The sequence below is a fragment of the Pteropus vampyrus genome, unplaced genomic scaffold (assembly GCF_000151845.1).
Source record: "Pteropus vampyrus isolate Shadow unplaced genomic scaffold, Pvam_2.0 Scaffold128, whole genome shotgun sequence".
Classification (NCBI taxonomy): Eukaryota; Metazoa; Chordata; class Mammalia; order Chiroptera; family Pteropodidae; genus Pteropus; species Pteropus vampyrus.
In genome coordinates this window covers 4,250,783-4,256,900 of record NW_011888909.1, presented here as the reverse complement: position 1 = coordinate 4,256,900, position 6,118 = coordinate 4,250,783, and positions in this window count along the sequence as shown.

Sequence of the window (6,118 nt, the reverse complement as noted above, 5' to 3'; positions counted from 1 at the left end):
TCTTCTCTGACCCAGTCATTTCTCATTAGCATGTTGTTTAATCTCCATGTATTTGTGGTTCTTCCTACTTTCTTTTTACAGTTGATCTCCAGCTTCAAAGCATTACAATCAGAGAATATGGTTGGTATCATTGCAGTCTTTTATCTTTGAGGCTATTTTTGTGTCCCAGCATGTGGTCAGTCCTTGAGAATGTTCCACGTGCACTATAGAAAAATATATATGCAGCTGTTTTGGGATGAAAGGCTCTGTAAATGTCGATTATGTCCACTTGGTCTAATGTTCATTTCCTTATTGATTTTCTGTTTGGATGATATGTTCATATCCGACAGTGGGGTATTTAGGTCCTGTACTATGATAGCGTTTTGGTCAGTGTCTCCCTTTAGTTCTGTAATTAATTGCTTTATACATTTCGAGGCTCCCTAATTGGGAGCCATAGATATTAATAAGTGTTATGTCTTCTTGGCGTATGATTCCCTTTTATCATTATGAAGTGTCCCTCAGGATCTCTACGTTTTTTATCTTGAAGTCTATTTCATCATATATAAGTACAGCTACACCTGCTTTTCTCCGAATTTCATTTTCCACCCTTTCACTTTGAGTCTATATTTGTCTTTGGAACTGAGATGTGTGTCCTGGAGGCAGCATACGGTTGGGTTTCGTTTTTTGATCCATTCTGCTACTTTGTGCTTTTTTAATTGGTGAGTTTATTCCTTTTACATTTAGGGTGATTATTGAAATATGAGGTTTTCCTATAGCCATTTTCTCTTTTGTTTTCTGGTAGCTCAGTGTTTCTATTGTTTCCTGGTCCTTGCTTTTCTGTCTGTTATTTTAATTTGGTGGGGTTTTGTGGATTTACCCTCTGGCCCTTCACGTTTTATGTTATATATCTCAGTTCTGGATCTTTGCTTTGTTGTTGCCATTAAGTTTATTTAAAGGATAGTTACATACATATATAGTAGTCCCTTTTCTTTTATACGTGCCTTATTTCCATTCTCCTTTGCAAATTTGGATCTTTGCTCCCTCTCCTTTTCTGTTATTGTTTTCTCAGACTGTCCCTATGTATGCTAAATGTTCATTTCTAAAGCATGGCAGGTATATTCTTAATGTTTAAACTTATATTACCATGTGCTTAATAAGGGTTGCACTATCTGGCAACTCTCTGCCTACTAGTCGTCTTACTCATAGTTAAGTATTTTTTTTGTCATTTTGTTTTAGATGGGTTGACTTCTTTCAGTATTTTCCTGTAATGGAGGCCTCATAGTGGAGAACCCCCTCAATTTTTGTATGCCTGTAAAGGTCTTTATTTCTCCTTCATATTTAAAGGAGAGCTTTGCTGGATATATTATTCTTGGCTGATAATTCTTTTCACTTAATAGTTTGAATATTCAGTTCTACTTCTTTTTTGTTAATAGGTTTGTGCTGTGAAATCCAAAGATAGTCTAATGAGTTTTCCTTTATAGGTTACTGTCTTCTTTTCCCTGGTACCTTGAGAATTCTTTTTTTGTCATTAATTTTGACAAATTTAATCTAATGTGTCTTGGAGAAGGCTTTTTTGGGTTGAGACAATTGGGTGTTCTATTAGCTTCTTAGGTTTAAAGATCCAACTCATTCCTTAGACTTGGGAAATTCTCATCAGCTATTTGTGGAATATGCTCTCTTTTTCCTTCTCCTTCTCTGCTCCTTCTGGTATATCTGTTATTCTTATGTTGCTTTTCCTGATGGTGTCAGATAGTTCTTGTGTAGCTCTTTCTTTTTTTTTTTTTCTTTTTTCTTTTTTTTTCATTCTCCGGTCTCTCTCTTTCTGAGTCATTTCTAGATTTCTGTCTTTGATAGCACTATTCTTTCCTCCATCTGGTCAGCTCTATTTTCTAAGCTTGCTATTTCATTCTTCATCTCTTTTAATATGTTCATCATCTCTAGAAGTTCTGTTTGCTTCTTTTTCAGGTTTTCATTCTCCTTGCTAAAATACTCATTTTGTTGGTCTATTTTGATTCTCAGTTCTTGGAATTGTCGATCAGATCTATCTTGCACCTCACTGAGTTTTCTCAGGATTTTGAATTCTCTGTCATTTAAATCATGTATTTCTTTGTATTTAAGCTCATTTTCTGGAGATTTTTCTCTGTCTTTTTGAGTTTCCTTTTTGAATAACCTTAGTTATTCATGATGTCTGATGGATTATTTCTCTATCTGGGCATTAATGGGCGTATACTCTGCTATTTTCTAGAAAGAAGATTTATTATATAGAGGTCTCTCTTTAGCCTTTGGAAGTTGTTATGCACAGATCACTCACTCAGACATGCCTGTGTGCAGGTTGAGTGTTATTTGTTGAGTTTTAGACGTCCAGTTTATTGTTATTTCAAGGGGAGAGATCTGGGGAGATCTCTCACTCCGCCATGCTTCTGAAGTCACTGCCTTAACTGTTTTAAAGATGCTCGTAGTCCTATGGTTCTAAGCCCTATTAGACCCACCTCCTCCTTATATACCAGATATTTTATAAGACCCTCTATTCTCTGCTGAAGTAAAATTCATAAATATCATATTCTACCAACTCATTTAGTTGAAAACCAGGCACTTGTATTTATAAATGATAGAGTCAAAACACTTCTCTCTTTGTGACCTAGGATGGGATAGTGACAAAGTATTACAGAAGTTATATGTTCTTTCTTGCACCCATCACATCTTCAAGCTTATGTTTAGTCTCCTGTTCTGTTGATTTATGAGAGACAAGAGACAGGAATGGTCTATGTCAATGAGGCAGTATCTCATTGAAACTCAGATGTAGTATTAGTCATTGAATAGAGATACAAAAACATCTTAAAGTAGAATGAAGTGTTAAAAAAAATAGCAAGAAGTTATGCTAAGGAGCTTATAAATGAGTTCCTATTTATGAAAGGTAACTGAGCAGCCAGTTGTTAGAAAATACCTCAAGGGCTGAGGAGTAAAGCAGGAGGTAGAGCCTGCAGGGCTTTGGACCATCCCTCAACTACTTTTTCAGACAGGAAATTCTGGTTTTATTTTTTTATGTATTGAAGTTCTCCTTAAGATTTATCTTGGACAAAGATATTCTGTTGGTTCAAAGAAAAAAATTCTCTCAGCTCCAGAATGAGCCCTCCTCACTCCATTAACTTTAGGTAGTAAATGAGTAGGGTCTCTCCCCCCCCCCAATAATAATAACATGGCATATTAATCACAGTTCACAATCACACAAAAAAAATTTAAATGCCTAGGAAAAATACAGTGTAATCTATATGAAAAAATTTAGTAAGTTTGCTAAGCAATATTAAAGTAGAAGAAAATGAGAATCTTGAATAGTCTAAGGTGAGCTGTTTTAAAAGTAGCATTCTAAAGGACCAATGGAAGTTATAATTGGAGCTTGAGCAAATGATTCTAACATTCACCTGAAAAATTAGCCAACAGGTAAGAATAGTTATGAAATTCTAGAAAAAATAATTATTAAAGGAAAATTGCTTTATAAGGTATTAAAACATGTTATCTAAAATAATTAAAACAATATGGAATAAGAGATCAACTTCCAAAATGACAGAGTAAGGACCTTAGTGAACTCACTCTTCCTCTAAAACAATGAAAACGTGGGCAAAACTAAAATCAAAGAATTTTAGTTTTCTGACATTTAATCAAAGCTTCACAACAAACTGAAAATCATCTATTAAGGAAAACTATTGGGCTGCAGTTACAGTAACTTGAATTCTCATCAGAAAACTTGGAGGCCAGAAGATAATGGGTGAAATCTTCCAAGTGCTTAAAAAACTTTCAACCAAAAATTTTATATATAGCTAAATCTTTCTTCAAAAATAAAGAAGAAATTAAGACATTTTCAGATAAAAAATAAGAGACTTCATCACTAGTATACCTACCTGCCTTATAAGAAATACTAAAGGGAGTCCTTCAGGCTTTAATGGAAGTATACCAGACGCTACCTGGAAGCCACATGAAGAAATGAAAAACATAGGTTTTATAAATGACAGTATAAACTTATTTTTGTTTGTATCCTATCTGTTTTAAAAGAAAATTACCTAAAACAATAATTTAAAACTGTGTTGATGGACTTATAATGTATAAAGGTGTAATTGTGTGACAATGATAGCAAAGGAGTGTGGAAGGAACACAGATATAATGTTGGAGCAACTATTGACTACACACTATTGAAATTAAGTTAGTATGAATCCAAAGTAAATTGTTTTGAGATGCTAATTGTAATCCCAGGAGCAGCCACTGAGAGAATAAATCAAACAATGTAGTAAAAAAATGTGATTCTGCTCCCAATTTTGATGTGTGGATTTTCTCCTTACACCAGGCAGATCTCCAACATCTGGGTATCCTACAGTTCAATTAAATTCTGACACTGTCTACCTGGAGATCAGGTGAGATTACACAGGTTAAGGGCTTGGTCCCACAAGACTGCCCCCCTCCCACCCCACTTCAAATTCCAGTCACAAGTCCAGGTCGTCACCTGTGCTTCTGACCAACATGAGAGGTTCCAGTGACCCCTTCCTTGCGTTCAACTAACTTGCTGATGCTCAGAAAAACATTTTAATTATTAGATTACTGGCTTATTATAAAAGGTTATAACTCAGGAATACCCAGATGGAAGGATATGCATAGGGCATGGTATGAGGAAAAGGCTCAACACTTCCATGTACTCCAAAATTTCCACTCTCCACATGTTCAGCAACCTGGAAACTCTCTGAACCCCATCTTTTGGTGTTTTCATGGAGACTTTGTTGAATAGGCTTAGTTGATTAAATCATTGGCCATTGGTAATTGGGCTCAATCTCTAGCCCCTCTCCCCTCTCTGGAAGTCCGGTGTGGGACTGAAAGTTCTAACCCTCTGATTACATGATTGGTTCCCCCTGGCAGCTAGCCCTCATCCTTCCTTAGGTTACTTAGAGGTTTTCCAAAAGTCTATTCATTAACATCACAAAAGACAACTTTTTCACTGATCACTTAGGAAATTTTAAGGGTTTTTAGTTCTGTGCCAGGAATGGGGATGAAGACCAAATATATATTTCTTATTATAAATAACATCACAAAAAAATGAGAATTCAAAAGATAAACTAGAAAATATCTAACAAAATAAGGCAATAACAGAGGAATAGAACAACACAGATATAAGACATTCAGAAACAAATAGCGAAAATGTCAGGCATAAATCCTACCTTATGGGTAAGCATGTTATGTAAATGAATTAAATACCCTAATCAAAAGACAGATGGTAGAACTTTTTAAAAAATACAATTATATACTATCTAAAAAGACTCATTTTAGATTCTCAGACTAAAAAGATAGAAAAAGATATACCATGAAAGCAGTAACCAAAAGAGAGCTGGAATGGCTATACTAATATATATATATACACACACACACACACACACACACACACACACACACACATAAAAAAATACTTTCAGACAAAAATTGTTACTAGGGACAAAAGACATAATAAATGATAATGATTATAATTATTTAATTATATCTTACTAGAAATATGTAATGATTATAAACACATATACACTTAACAACAGAGCCCCTAAATAAATGAAACAAAACCTGACAGAATTGAAGGGAGAAATTGGAGATGTACATAACCCATTTTCAATAATGGATAGAACTAGACAGATGATTGACAAGGAAGTAGATTTGAGTAACACTATAAACCAGCTATACCAAACAGACCTCTATAGATCACCCAACACTTAATTCTCAAGTACACATGGAACATTCTCTAGTACAGATCATAGGTTAGATCATAAAACAAGTCTCAATAAAGAGGATTAAAATTATACAAAGTATTTCTGTGACTAAGTGAAAAAAATTAGATATCAACAGCAGAAGAAAAGTTGGGAAATTCACAAATACACTGTTGCTGGTTGATGACGGGTATGTTCTGAGAAATGTGTCATTAGACGATTTCATCCTTGTGCAAACATCGTAGAGTGTACTTATCACAAGGCTAGATGGTATAGTCTTCACAACTATTGCTCCTAGGCTACAAATCTATACAGCATGTACTGTACCGAATACTATAGGCAATTGTAACACAATGGTAAGTATTTGTGTATCTAAATGTATCTAAATGTAGAAAAGGTACAGTAAAAAT